Genomic DNA, 15,715 nt, shown 5'->3' on the forward strand with positions numbered 1-15,715 from the left:
TTGAGATAAGAATGATAGAAAATGAAAAAATTTTGAAGTTTTTAGGAGAGGGAATGAGAAGGTGACGCAATTTGTAAAGAAAAGAGTTTAAGGTTGAGGAGGTTATATTTATAAAGGGATGGGTCGGGCTAGGTTAATGACATTTTTATGCCCGATTTAATCCCTCTCTATGGCGTGGAATGATCATGGATACCTACTGGATAAGGCCAATTTCCATTTATTTTCACACCGCAACACGCTATAATTTGCGTCCACACACTATAAATTGACAATTTTCAATGGTCCAAGTTTTGCGTCGCGCTGAAAATCGCGCACATCCACTGGAATTTGACAATTGTCAATTTACCTTTCTTCACGTCACGGTGAATTTTGCATACCCTTACTGAAATTTGACAATTGTCAAATTACCCAGTTCTGCATCGCGCTGTTCATCAAACTCAGATTCTTTTTGCAATTTTCACGTTTTTCCTACCTGAGTAAATCTCCATTTACACAAATCATTTTTGCAAACCTAATTGCTTTCTTTAATTGTGGTAATCTCCTCATTTCACTTTGAAACTCCCTACATTTAAAAACAAAAACAACAAAAATTATAAGTAAAAGTGGGTTGCCTCCCACTCAGCGCCTTAGTTTTGGTCGTGACATGACTCATTTTTTTGTATTTTTCTTTTCTTTTTGATTTTACAAGACAAAAATTAAACTACCTATTACAGTACATGTGTGGGTTGCCTTCCACATAGAGCCTTAGTTTACGTTGGGGCATGACTCAGCTCATCATTACTCCTCAGCAAAAGTGATAGATTCCTTGTGCTTGTCTAGATGATCCACCCAATAATGCTTTACACATTGTCCATTCACAAGGAACTTCTCTATCTTTTCTTTATTCCACAACTCCACAGCTCCATGGGGTGTCATTCGCACCACCTCAAAAGGTCCAGACCATTTCGATCGTAATTTACCCAGAAACAACTTAAGCCATGAATTAAACAACAACACAAGTTATCCAAGTTCAAATTCTCTAACTTGAATATGCTTATCATGCCATCGTTTGGTCTTTTCCTTGTAAAGTTTGGCATTTTCATAGGCGTGGATTCTAAACTCATCCAGCTCATTCAGTTGTAATAACCTTCGTTCTCCTGTGGCAGTTATCTCAAAATTCAACTTCTACACAGCCTAATATGCTCGGTGTTCCAACTCTATAGGAAGGTGACAAGCCTTACAGTACACTAATTGATATGGAGATGTCCCAATGGGAATTTTGTACGAAGTTTGATATGCCCATAGTGCATCATCCAGCTTCTCTGCCCATTCACGATCTTCTGAAGTATTTGCTTAATCTCCCGATTGGATACCTCTACTTGTCCAGTCATTTGAGGGTGGTATGCAATGGGCACCTTGTGCCAAACACCAAATTTAGCAAGAAGATTCTTAAACCAGTTGTTGATAAAGTGCGTACCTCCATCACTAATTATTGCTCTTAGTGTACCAAAACTGGAAAATATGTTCTTCTTCACAAACTTCAGCACCACTCTTGCATCATTAGTCGGACTCTCCATAGCTTCTACCCATTTAGAGACATAGTCCACTGCAACAAAAATGTACACATTACCTTTTAAAGGTGGGAAAGGGCCCATGAAATCAATCCCCCAAATATCAAAGACTTCAACTTCTAAAATATTATTCAGGGGCATCTCATGATGCCTGGTTATAGTACCCACCTTTGGTATTGATCATAACTCTTTACAAACACCACTACATCTCTAAACATAGTTAGCCAGAAAAAACTTGATTGTAACACTTTTCTTATAGTTCTCTTACCACCATGATGTCCACAATATGGAGATGAGTGGCAATCTTGTAACACCTTGACAAATTCAGCCTCTGGGATACACCTATGAATCACTCTATCTGGACCCTGCTTGAAAAGGTATGGTTCATCCTAAATGTAAGCACGAAAATCATGGAGTAATTTCTTTCTTTGTTGTGAGGTAATTTTGGGAGGATACACCCCACAAACTATCAGGTTTACAATGCCAGCATACCATGGAAACTCAACTGCTTCTAATAATAACAACTTCTCATCAGGAAAGTCTTCCTTGATACTCTGAAAGTCATCCATACTATGGTCTCTATTTTTCAGCCGTGACAAGTGATCAACAACCTGATTTTCAGCTCCCTTTCTATGACGCACCTCAAGATCAAATTCTTGAAGTAGTACAATCCATCTAAGTAATCGTGGCTTTGCATCCTTTTTTTTCATAAGATACTTAATGGCAGCATGGTCTGTATGAACAATGACCTTCATACTAATTAAGTAAGATCGAAACCAATCAAATGCATATACCACAACGAACATTTCTTTCTCTGTCACTGTGTAGTTGACTAGAGCATTATTCAGTACCTTGCTAGCATAGTAAATTGATCAAAATACCTTATCTTTTCTTTGACCAAACACTGCTCCCACTGCAATATCACTAGCATCATGCATTAGCTCAAAAGGTGACTCCCAAACTGGTGCGATCAAAATAAGTGCTTCCATCAACTTCTTCTTGAGCTTTTCAAAAGCTTCATGGCAACCAACTCCAAACTCAAACTTGGATTCTTTCTCTAACAATTTGCACATAGGACTTGCGATCTTTGAGAAATCTTGAATGAATCGTCTATAAAACCCAGCAGGTCCCAAAAAACTTCGCATGCCTTTGACTGTCACTGGATGAGGCAATTTTTCAATTACTTCAACCTTTTCTTTGTCAACTTCCAGCCCTTTGCATAATACTTTATGGCCTAAGACAATTCCTTCCTTAACCATAAAATGGCATTTTTCCCAATTAAACACCAAGTTTATTTCTTCACACCGAGTTAGAACTTTGTCTAGATTTTGCAAATATTTTTCAAATGAATTTCCATACACAGAGAAATCATCCACGAATACCTCCACAAATTCCTCCACCATATCTGAGAATATAGCCATCATACACCTTTGAAATATGGCAGGTGTATTACATAATCCAAAGGGTATGCGTCTGAAAGCATACGTACTATATGGACAAGTGAACGTGGTCTTTTCTTGATCTTCCAATGCTATGCTTATCTGATTATAACCAGAGTTCCCATCCAAAAAATAATAATACTCTTGCCCTGCCAATCTATCCAGCATTTCATCAATTAAAGGAATTGGATAATGATCTTTATGAGTTGATTTACTCAACATCTAATAATCTATACATATTCTCTATCCAGTAACTGTACGTGTGGGAACAAACTCATTATCATTATTCCTTACCATTGTCGTTTCTCCTTTCTTTGGTACATAATGCACCGGACTTACCTATTTGCTATCAGAAATTGGTTAGACAATACCACTGTCTAACCACTTGATCACCTCTTTTTGGACCACCTCTTTTATAATAGGATTAACCTCTTTTGTTGCTGCACTCTAGGTTTGTACCCCTATTTCATGTAAATATTATGCATGCAAAATGTTGGATTGATTCCTAAAATGTCAGACATCTGCCAGTCAATTATTTTCTTCTCCTTTTAAGAACTGTTACAGCTTTCTTTACCTGTACATCAGATAATCCTACAGAAAAAATAACAGGCAAGATATCTTGATCACCAAGAAAAATACATTATAAGTGAGGAGGAAGAACCTTAAGCTCCAAGTTAGGAGCTTCTTCAACTGAAGTCCTGGGTGGTGGACCAATTGGTTTATTCAAAGGCTCAATCAATACTTTATTTGCCTCAATTATAGCCAAATTTATAATCTAGACCACTTCCAATGCTTCCAAATCCCCATGCAGATCATAATCCATTAATGCTCGCTCTAATGGATCATCAGACAAGAGCAACTGCTAATTTGAAGTAAGATTAATAACTAATATTAAGGATAACTCATCATATATGGCTGGCAATTTCAATGCCCTGTACACATCAAAAACCTCAACTTTATCATGTGCTCGCATTGTTATTTTTCCAGCTGCCACATCAATGAGTAACTGCCCTGTTACTAAAAAGGGTCATCCAGAAATAAATAGAAAAACTGGATCAGCCTCAAAGTCAAGAATCATAAAATCCACAGGAAAGATTAAAGATCCCACTTGCACTAGTACATCTTCAATAATACCATATGGTCTACCAAGTGACCTGTCTGCCAATTGGAACACAATAGTCGTGGGTTTGGGACTTCCAAGACCCATCTTCTGGTACCACAATATGGGCATGAGATTTATGCTCTCCTTAAAGTCACACTATCCCGTGTACAAATAGTTTGACAAAGGATAATCTGCAATGTGAAAATCCCTGGATCCTTTAATTTCGTAGGCAGTTCATTTTGAATTTTAGAAGTGCACTCCTGAGTAAGTACAACTATAGCATATTCAGTCAACTAATTCTTATTGGCAATAATATCCTTTAAGTATTTCGCATATTTTGGCATACTCTGTAGAATGTCAAAAAGAGAGAGGTTTACTTGAACTTGCTTCAAAAGATCTAGAAACTTCTTAAAACTTGATTCCTCTTGATGCTTTATTGCCCTTTGAGGAAAGGGCAGGGGGAGATTCTTCTTCTCTACACGAATCTCTTCACTAGCCTCTTTTTTTTTTACTTTCTCTTCTACCTTCTCTTGTAAACTATCATCAGTGATCTCGAGATTATCCTACTCCTGAACTATCTTCTTTATTTGCAGCCCACTTCTCGTTGTCACTGCATTCACTTGCTTAGGATTAGCCTTGTTGTCACTAGGCAATGCTCCTTGTGTCCTTGTATTCTATGATCCTGCAATTTGACCTAACTGCAACTCCAGATTTCTTGTGAGTAATTGTTGACTCTTCAATTCAGCTGCAAACTATGCCTGTTGAGCCTTCATATCCGCGGAAAACTGTGCATGTTGAGCCATCAACTACTTAAGCATCTCCTCCATATTACTATTTGATCCAGTCGTCTTATTATTCTAAACTGGTTGTGGACTTGGTTGCATTGGTCCCTTATACTGATTTGTATTCTATGCCTAATTCTACCCCATGAGAAATTAGGGTGGTTCCTCCAATTTGGATTATATGTATTGCCAAAATTTTATTTACCCTGATGATTTGCATTCCCTACATAGTTGACTGAATCTGGATTAACAGAACATGCATCTGCTTTATGCTCATTGCTTCCACAAACTTCACACCATGCATATAGCAGTTGAACTACATTTGTTGTGACTGCTGGTTAAGTTGTACCCAACTTTAAGTTGTTAAGTTGAGTAGTCATATGGTTCTGCATTGTTGAAATTTGTGCTTGTAAAGCAGTGAACTGATCAACCTCCAAAACCCCTACAACTTTATTGGGAGCATTCCTCGAGTCTGCATGCCAATCAGGATTACCTTATGTAATTTGATTCAGCAAGGTATAAAATTATTCATATGTTTTCTCCAAAGCTTGACCCCCTACTACTGAATCCAAGAGAATTTTTGTATTAGACTCAAGCCCTTCTATAAATGTATGCACCAAAACATCATTCGATTGATGGTGATGAGGACAACTTTTGAGCATGCCCTTAAATCTCTCCCAAGCTTGGTAGAGATTTTCTGTATCTTTCTATCTAAAACTTAATATCTCACTCCTTAATCGATCCATTTTCTGAGATGAAAAAAATCGAATGAGGAACCTTTGAGCACATTCTTCCCATGTAGTGATGGATTGGTGTGGTTCAACAAGTAACCATATCTTTGCTTCCCCTAGTAGAGAAAAAGGAAAGAGTGTCAATCTGACATAATTAGTACTCACATATTCAGGAATATATGTGTCGCTTATCTCCAGGAAGGTTCGTAAATACTGCTGTGGATCCTCATGTGAAAGTCCCTGAAAATCTCCCATAGATTTCAACAATTGCACAATATTTTGTTTCAATTCCCATCGACCTCCTTGTTCAAGTTTCAGGATACTGTTAGTCACAAGGTGTGTAAGTGGGATTGCCACTTATTAAACAGGTCTTGCGACTGGTTGAACAGGAACAGCTGGAGCTGGAAAATTTCAAACATTTGGATTAGCAACTATAGGATCGAGTCTTTCTGCCATCGATTGAGCTCTTCGTCTCTGATGAAAAATCACTTTTGGTTCTGGAAAGGACTCAACTAAATCTTTGTCTCTTGCCAGTCCAATATTCAGCTATACCTGCAAAAATTCAGCCACTAAGATCAAGTTGTTAACACTTAAACTTATATCAAAAACCAAAAATTAAAGTAATTTACTAATTCTATTTGATCCCCGGCAACGGCGCCAAAAACTTATTGCATCTCTATGCACACACAAGTGTACGTGATCGTGCAAATGATATAATGACTTAGATAGTCAGATTTCTTTCCCTCAAGGATCAATTAACTAGAAATTTATTTAATCTTTAGTTCAAGACAATTGAGTATTAAGTGTTTGATTATATCAAGATTAATATACTTTTGTAAATAAAATTTAAATTACTAAACAAGAAATAATTTATGATGACTAAAGCAAAGTAAGCAATGGTTGTAATCAATAATGAGGACGATTCCAGGGTTGAGGTATTTTGAACATTCATACAATTCTCTATTCTATTCACAGTCTAATTGGTTATCGGGTTGATGGTTCGCAAGGTTTATGCCACAATCTTAGTCTCCCGACCTCAGATCTTCTATCTATTGAATGTTGTAACTACAACTCCCACAGAGTTACAACAAATCTTCTAGATTCATCAAGTTGTCTTCCTACAAGTGAACCAAGCAAGGCTTCTAGGTATATCCCTATCCTAGATGCTAATTCAAATCCCTTATTTTATAAAAGAATAAGAACCTTACTCCCTAATTTCTTTGTTCTATCCTATGATTGTCCTCTCGGATCCACATAGAAATATAAATTAATTCTAATGATGGCCAATCATTAAAATAGTAATATCGAGAAATTCGGAACAACCCATATGATAATCCAAAAAGAAACTATGAATAAGAATATTAAATAGTACTCATGTTCTTAGCTGCAAGCCCAAAAATGGGGTGTTTAGCTACTCATGTATGAATTAACCCTCCAAAATAAGTAGAAAATCATACCCATATCAATCCTTGGAATAGATAAATTCAAAAGAATGTTTATGAACCCTAAAAGAGAGAAATTTCTATTTTTCCACCGCTGCTCTGCTTGAAAAAAGTCCCCCACACTATCTTCGATTTTTCCTTTTATAGTTGAGACAAAAATACTTAAAATATTCCCTATTTGTCCACCCGGCGCGTCGCTCCATGACTAAGATTGCTATTTTCCATTAAAATCTAGGAAATCGCGAAGCTCAAGTATTCCCCAACAATTGTAAAATGCACCTTCACCGCGACACGCCACTATAGCGGTGAGCCATTGGATTGGGACAATTGTGAAATGATCATCCTTCGCGATGCGCTAAACCTTCAGGTCACCAAATCTGATAAACTAACTTTCTCCGTGATGCGGGGGTTTTGCAAACCCTCCATGGAATTCAACCATTGCTATTTTGTTGCTCATCGCAATGCAGAGTGTCTTCAAATGAGGATTTCTTTTTCTCAACTTTCCTTTTCCAGCTTAATTTTAGTCCCTTAAATTTTTTCACTACTTTCATATCCTTTTATTATCCAATTATGCATAATTCTTCATGATTTTGCACCTGAAAGTACTAATCATATCCATTAGGCACAAGACGGAATAAAAGTTGAATTATACTTAAGAATTTATGCAAAATTTCTTAAACTAAGTTCAAATCGTGGTGCATAATGGTACTTTGAGCATATAAATATTCCCAAGATCACATGTCGGTTAGATAACTACTTCCCATAGTTTTAGTTATAGAATCTATACTGTTAGATACAGTCAATCAATCTCAGTATTAGAACTCAGATAGTTCTACAGAATTTAGGACTATCAGATACAATCAAATTAGAATAGTACAAAACTCAGCTAGTTCCATCAGATTCAGGACTGTTACATACAGTCACTCATGTTATCACTTATATCAGTCATCAGAACTCAGTTATAAGTCATGTTATATATCAATAAATTCATGTTATCACAATCTCAAATATAGTTACTATGTATTCATGCATGTATTTTTATGTTCATATTAGTCAGTTAGCTAGTATTGTTCATGCATATGAACTCCATGAATTCATCATACCTCACATGCATATCAATATATTCAAAGTACTGATGCATTTGCGCTATGGTATCTTATATCATAGGTTTAGAAGCACGAGCTCCAGAGCATTAGTATTATTCCAGTTTTAGCTGTCAGAGTTAATAGTGAGTCCTCATCTCTCGAGGACATGGTCACTTATTTATTATCTGATTAAGTAATTTATTATTTGGAGTTAGTTTGGAACATGTCCCATCAACTCCTCATTCAGATAGTTCAGTCAGTTTTGTTTTGGGTATTTCATACCCCATTCAGATGTTATATCTTAATCAGTTATGTTACAGTCTTGAACCTTATGGCCTTTCAGTTTATATTTCTGCAATCATACAGTATATTATGCAGTATACGGGTACAGATAACAGTCATAGGTTAGCTTGTGGTGCTTCAGGGTCATGAGCATCGTGTAGCATTCCAGGTATACAGGATATTATTCAATACACAGGAACTACCCGATTATGATATTTAAGAAAGTCACTTCAGCAGACTTAGTCGAATTAGAGATGACTGATTTTGATGTCATTATCGATATGGATTGGCTTCATTCCTGCTATTCCACAATCGACTGCAGAAATAGAATAGTCCAGTTCTAATTTTTGATTGAACTCGTCCTAGAGTAGAAGGGTAGTGTATCCGCTTTTAGATGTTAGCTTGTTTCGTACCTTGGGGAAAGGAAAATAATATCTAAGGGATGTGTCTATCATCTTGTTCGAATTAAGGACTCTAGTTCTAAAAATCCCAGTCTTGAATCAGTCCCATTCATGAGTGAATATTTAGATGTCTTTCCCAAAGATCTTCCAGGGATTCCTCTCAAAAAGGAAATAGACTTCGGCATTGATCTTCTTCCAGATACTCAGCCTATATCTATTCCTCCATACAGAATGGCACCAGTAGAACTCAGACAACCAATTGAAGGATCTCTTTGATAAGGGATTCATCAGACCCAGTGTGTCCCTGTGGGGTGCACCAGTCTTATTCGTCAAAAGAAAGATGGTTCTCTCATAATATGCATAGACTACCATCAACTCAATAAAGTCACGGTCAAGAGCAAGTATCCACTTTCCAAAATTGATGACTTATTTGACCAACTTCAGGGTGTCAGTTATTTCTCTAAGATAGACCTCAGATCTGGCTATTATCAGCTCAGAGTCAGAGAATATGACATTCCAAAAATAGCCTTCCATACTCGGTATGGCCACTTAGAATTCATAGTCATGTCCTTTGGTCTTACTAATGCCCCAGCATTATTCATGGACTTGGTGAACCATATGATCAAGCTGTACTTGGACATATTCGTCATAGTCTTTATTGATGATATTGTGGTCTATTCCAATGGTGAATGTGATCATGTAGACTATCTCAGAATCATGCTTCAGTCTCTCAGATATCATCAGTTGTTCGCCAAATTTAGTAAGTGTTAATTTTGGCTAAGGTCAGTAGCATTCCTTGGCCATATCATTTTAGGTGATGGCATTAGAGTAGATCCTCAAAATACCAAAGTGGTAAGAAACTGGCCCGACCTGTCTCTCCATTAGATATCAGGAGTTTTTTGGGTTTGCCTTGCTACTACAGGTGGTTTGTTGAGGGATTTTCTTCTATAGCATCCCCTATCTCCAAATTGACTCAGAAGAAAGCCAAGTTTAAGTGGTTAGATCCTTTCAAGAAGAGCTTTTATGAGTTGAATACTTGAATTACCTCAGCTCCAGTCCTAGCTCTTCCAGATGACTCAGATGGTTTCATAGTGTATTGTGATGCATCCAGAGTAGGTTTGGGTTATTTTCTCATGTAGCATGTTAAGGTCATAGCCTACGCCTCCAGATAGCTTAAACCTTATGTGAAGAATTATCCAACTCATGATCTTGAGTTAGATGTCATAGTATTTGCCTTAAAGATTTGGAGGCATTATCTATACGGAGTTCATATAGACGTGTTCAAAGATCATAAGAGCCTTAAGTATGTCTTTTCTCAGAAAGATCTCAATCTCCGTTAGAGAAGATGGTTAGAGTTATTGAAAGATTATGACATGAGTATCCTTTATCATCCGGGCAAGGCCAATGTAGTGTCCGACGCTCTCAATAGAGTATCTATGGGTAGTGTTACTCATGTCGAGGATAGTAAGAATAAATTAGCTTAGGAAATCCATTAGCTTTCTAGACTAGGATTTGTTTAGTCGATACAGAAGAGGGTGATATATGGGTTCAAAGTAGTTTAGAATCATCTCTAGTTTCTGAGGTGAAATAAAAGAAACATAGAGATCCCAGTTTAGTCAAGTTAAAAGAGTCAGTTAAGGATCAGATAATGGAGGTTTTCACCCAAGGAAAAGATGGTGTTCTGCATTGTCAGGGTCATCTGTGTGTTCCAACTGTAGATGCCTTAAGGCAGTAAATTCTTGCAGAAGTGCATGGTGCATGCTACTCTATTCATCCAGGGTCCATAAAGATATACCGTGACTTACGGGAGATCTATTAGTGGAGTGGGATGAATAGGGATGTTGCATAGTTTGTGGCTAAGTTCTTTATATGCCAGCAGGTTAAGATAGAGTATCAGAAGCCTAGTGGACCTATGTAGGAGTTCATTATTCCTACTTAGAAGTGGGAAGAAGTGAACATGGACTTCGTGATGGGTTTTCCTCGAACTCGTCATCATCATGATTCAGTCTGGGTCATTGTAGACAAGATAACCAAGTCAGCTCATTTTCTCCCAGTTCATACCTCTTATTCAGCTGAGGATTATGTCAAACTCTACATCAGAGAGTTGGTAAGATTGCAAGGTGTTCTGTTATCTATTATCTCAGACAGAAATACCTAGTTTACCTCTCATTTCTAGAAAGCGTTCTAAAAGGGTTTTGGTACCCAAATTTATCTCAGTACAGCCTTTCATCCTCAGATAGGTGGTCAAGTAGAAAGGACCATTCAGACCCTAGAAGATATGCTAAGGGCTTGTGCAATTGATTTCAAGGGTAGTTGGAATGACCACTTTTCTTTGATTGAGTTTGCATACAATAATAGCGATCATTCCAGTATTCAGATGGATCCATTCGAAGCTCTCTATGGTGGGAGGTGCAGATCTCCAATCGGTTGGTTCGAAGTTAGTGAGGCCTCAGTTATAGGTCCTGACTTAGCTATATTGTATAATTCATGATTTTTGAACCTAAGTCATTGCATTTTTTAAGTTAATTCAGTTTATAGAATTGGCATAAAAGTTGTATTCTTCAAAGATGACAAGCTATAAACTTTGTATTCTTCAAAGATGACAAGCTATAAACACCTGATGACCTATGATTTCATGCATATACTTTTGGGTACTATATCCCCCAGTTTACATTATTTTAATTCTTTCAGATAATGTATATAGTTTTAGTCTTTAGATTATTATTAGCATTGAGCAATAAAGTTATTAGTGTTAATCAGTTGGGAGTAGTACTTAGCACTGAGAGGATGCAGGGATAAGGCTCACCTGCAAATTAGATTTTGACTTTAGTAAAAGTCCCAAAGTCCCAGAACTACGATGCCACTATAGGTACTAAAGGGTCACCCATTAGACCAGTCTTGACACCTTAGTATTTTTGGACATCAGTTTAGTAGATCCACGTTAATCAATGTTTGTACCTTTGTCAAGGTATTGAACACCCTTTCAACTAGGGTTATAGGTTTGACCCCATTTAGCTTAGATTGAGGTATGTCGTTATTATTAGCTCACATAGTCCAGACCATAGTTTATAGTTCATATCTATATTTTCTCATAAACTTGTATTCATTTATTCTATTTATCATATCGCACATTCTTATTAATTGGTCTTGCATTAGTTTATCATGTTATATGCATCACGTTCAGTCTATATCAGTTATTATCTATCTCACATACTTAGTATATTCAAAGTAATGATCACTTACTTTCTTTGCTCTATATTATCTTATAATATAAGTTATGATAATTAACATCTGGATCGCACATAGTATTATCCCTTACCATATCAGCAGCAGTATTTTGGTGAGTCCTCATCATGTAAAAGAGATAGTGTCAAAATTTCATTTTGTCTTTATTGTTCTCAATTATTAGACAGTCGGAGTTAGGTGGGGCCATGTCCTAGCAACTCATCTTAGTAAAGGCTTTTTATAGTTATAGTTTGATGTTTAGCTTGTGATCTTAGATTTTGTTATTCTTGATTGGTTTTTTCTTAATCCTTATTTCATTGTTCATTTCAACTTTAGCATAAGTATTTTATTAGCTAGTTTTTATATTCTTGGTGTTTCTTCCAGGCCATGGGTTAGCTTGGGGTGACTTGTGACTTAAGCACCACGTTACGACTAGGGATATTCTTGGTTCATAACATACTTGGTATCGGAGTAATAGATTTAAAGTGTCCTGGGGTGTCAAAATCCATATCAAATAAATTCTTAATTATGTTTGTGAAGTGCACCACACTTATGAATGAGACAAAGTGTGAGCTCTATTAAAACCTTCTTCTAACTCATTCTCCACATTTTTATAAAATATTCCTCCGAAGATAATAAATGGAAGAAGGAGTGGCAACAATAGCTGGGATAAAAATCAACAAACACCATTACCAACTCTAGAAAACCCCTGAATGAACAAGTATCCCATGTCAAATTTAGGGATACTTTCATAGCCTTGATTTTGTCCATGTACAACCAAAATAAATAGCCTAATATGGCACTATCCAACCTGACAATAAATGCGGCATCATCAAAGAGTTTGAGATTTCACTCGGATGAATCCTATAGTGTTCTTTAGATCCAAGTTTGAGAAAAATCCATTGGAATTCATGGATAGCATGCAGAAAGTAATAAATATCATGAGTGTTACCCTAAGTAGAAGTGTCTACCTGGTCACTTATCAGCTATAAGTAGTATCTCACACCTGGTATAAACAATGGAAGGTGGATAGTGATGCAGACATAGAACCAGTAGAATGCGATGAGTTTGTTGTTACATTTATGGACAGATTTTTCCCCCTTGAGCTAAGAGGGGCCACGGTGTAGTAATTTATAAATATAAAGTAGGGTATCATGAGTGTGAAGGAGTATTCCTTAAGTTTACTCAGCCTACATGAGCAAGTTCATGTCTGGTATTATTTAGGAGGTGGTCAATGAGTGTAGGAGTGCTAGCTTAGTAAAGGAGATGGACAACTTCAGGTTGATGGCTCATACTCAATAGATAGAGGAATAGAAGGTAAAGGAGAAGTAAAGGGAGAACAAGAGGGACAAAATAGGTAGCTTTAATTTCCCTCAATAGAGGTAAAATAGTGGAAATCATTCTCAGTTCTTTCATAAATCTTCTGCTTCATCCCCATCTTCTGGTAATGCCATAGTGCCCTAGTTTAGGAAAGATAATCAATATAGAGCACCAGTCTGTAAGTCCCAAACTAGTATGAGTAGTATTCATACCCACCCTACATGAAAGAAATATGGTAGGAACTATAAGTGTGAGTGTAGGCTTGTAGTGATGGACGTTTTGGGTGTGAAAAGCCAGTCCACAGGCTTAGGGAATTTCTAGTGAATTTCCATAAAGATAGGGACGACCATCAGCAAAGTCATTCTAACTTTTCAAAAGCTTTTGCATATCGCTCGACTCAACCGGGTGCCTTATCTAATATAGGTAGTAGATAGTGTTACAATAAGTTTAAAACCCTTCAGACTTGATAGGATCAGGAAGGTTCTCTTAATGTATTCATGAGTATATTACAGATCTTCCATGTTCATATTTATGTACTATTTTATCATAGAGCCACACTTTCTTTTGTAACTCCCTATATAGCAATAGACTTCAATGTGAGTCATAAAATTCTTATAGAACCTTTCATAGTCTCTACTCTAGTTGGTGACTCTGTCATAGTTAGATGGGTATATAGTAATTTTCTAATTATAGTTTCCCAAAAAGTCACCTCATTTGATCTCGTAGAGGTAGACATAGTAGATTTTGATGTCATTCTTGGGATGAATTGGATAAACTCTTGCTATGACTCTATTGATTGTAGGAAGAGAGTAGTCCAATTTCAATTTCTAAATGAACTAGTTTTAGATTCGAATGGTAGTACCTCAGTGCCTATAAATCGATTCATCTCTTACCTTAAGGCCAAAAAGTTGATATCCAAAGGGTGTATTCATCATCTTATTATGGTTAAGGATTAAAAATTTGAATCCCCAACTCTTGGGTCAGTTGCAGTGGTAAAAAATTTCAAAGGTATTTCTAGAAGATCTACCTAGATTTACTCCCCAATGGAAATTGACTTTGGATAGATCTTCTTCCAGATACCAAACCTATTTTAATTCCACCCTACAGAATGGCTCTATTCGATATTAAATAGTTGAAGGACCAGTTAAAGGATCTCCTATACATAGGTTTTATCAGGCCTAATCTCTCTCCATTAAGTGCTCTAATTCTTTTCATGTGTAAGAAAAAAGTTTATCTTAAAATGTGCATTGACTACCGTTAGTTGAAAAAGGTCACAATTAAAAATAAGTATCCCATTCCTAGGATTGATGACTTTTTGACCAAATTCAAGGTGAAAATTATTTATCTAAGATAGACCTCAGATCAGGCTATGATCAACTCAGAGTCAGAGAACATGACATTTCAAAACAGCCTTTAGAACTCGGTATAGTCACTTTGAATTTTTGTATGTATTTTGGACTAATGAATTCTCCTGTATATTTTACAAACTTGAAGAATAGGGTGTTCAAGAAATACTTGGATATGTTCATTACAGTCTTCATAGATTACATCTTCATTTATTCTTAGAGTGAGGATAAACATGCATATCAATATTATCTTACAGGCTCTTAAAGATCATCGGATATTTCCCAAATTCAGCAAGTGTGAATTTTGGATGAAATCAGTAACATTCCTTGATCATATTATTTCCAACAAAGTCATTCTGGTCGATCCTCAAAAGATTGAAGTAGTGAGAAATTAGCTTAGACCCATCTCTCTAGTATATATCAAGAGTTTCTTGGTCTTAGCTAGTTATTATAGATAGTTTATTAGAGTATTTTCCTGTACTTCTTATCCCATGTATAGGCTGACACAAAAGAAATTCAAATTTCAATGGTTCAATTCTTGTGAGAATATTTTTTAGGAGCTAAAGACTCAACTCACCATTGCTCTAGTTTCAATAATGCCCATGGGCTCAAATGGTTTTGTGTCTTAATGTGATGATTCTAGGGTTGTACTTGGTTATATGTTGATGAAGTAGGGAAAATTTATAGCATATGCCTCTAGACAGCTCAAGACTCATGAGAAGAACTACCTGACGCATGATCTTGAGTTAGCTGTAGTTGTTTTGCCTTAAAGATTTAGAGGCACTACCTCTTTGGGGTTCATGTTGACATGTTAACCAATCATAAGAGTCCTCATAATATATTTATTCAAAAAGACCTAAACCTCTATCCAAGAATATGGCTAGAGTTGCTGAAGAATGAACTATCCAAGTCTTGCCAATATGATGGCCAACACTCTTAGCATGTTATTTATGGGAAGTATTATTCATTAGAGGATGAGAAGAAAGGACTATCTGGCAAGGTTCATAGAT

General features: G+C 36.5%; 1 non-coding gene across 1 annotated transcript; it reads left to right on the forward strand.

Moving 5' to 3' along the window:
* Positions 1-5,506: 5,506 nt before the first annotated feature.
* On the forward strand, positions 5,507-5,613 carry LOC124899008. Its single transcript, XR_007056147.1, has one exon. It is a non-coding gene; the product is annotated as a small nucleolar RNA R71 (small nucleolar RNA).
* The last annotated feature ends 10,102 nt before the right edge of the window (positions 5,614-15,715 follow it).

This window comes from Capsicum annuum, chromosome 5 (assembly GCF_002878395.1).
Source record: "Capsicum annuum cultivar UCD-10X-F1 chromosome 5, UCD10Xv1.1, whole genome shotgun sequence".
Lineage (NCBI taxonomy): Eukaryota > Viridiplantae > Streptophyta > Magnoliopsida > Solanales > Solanaceae > Capsicum > Capsicum annuum.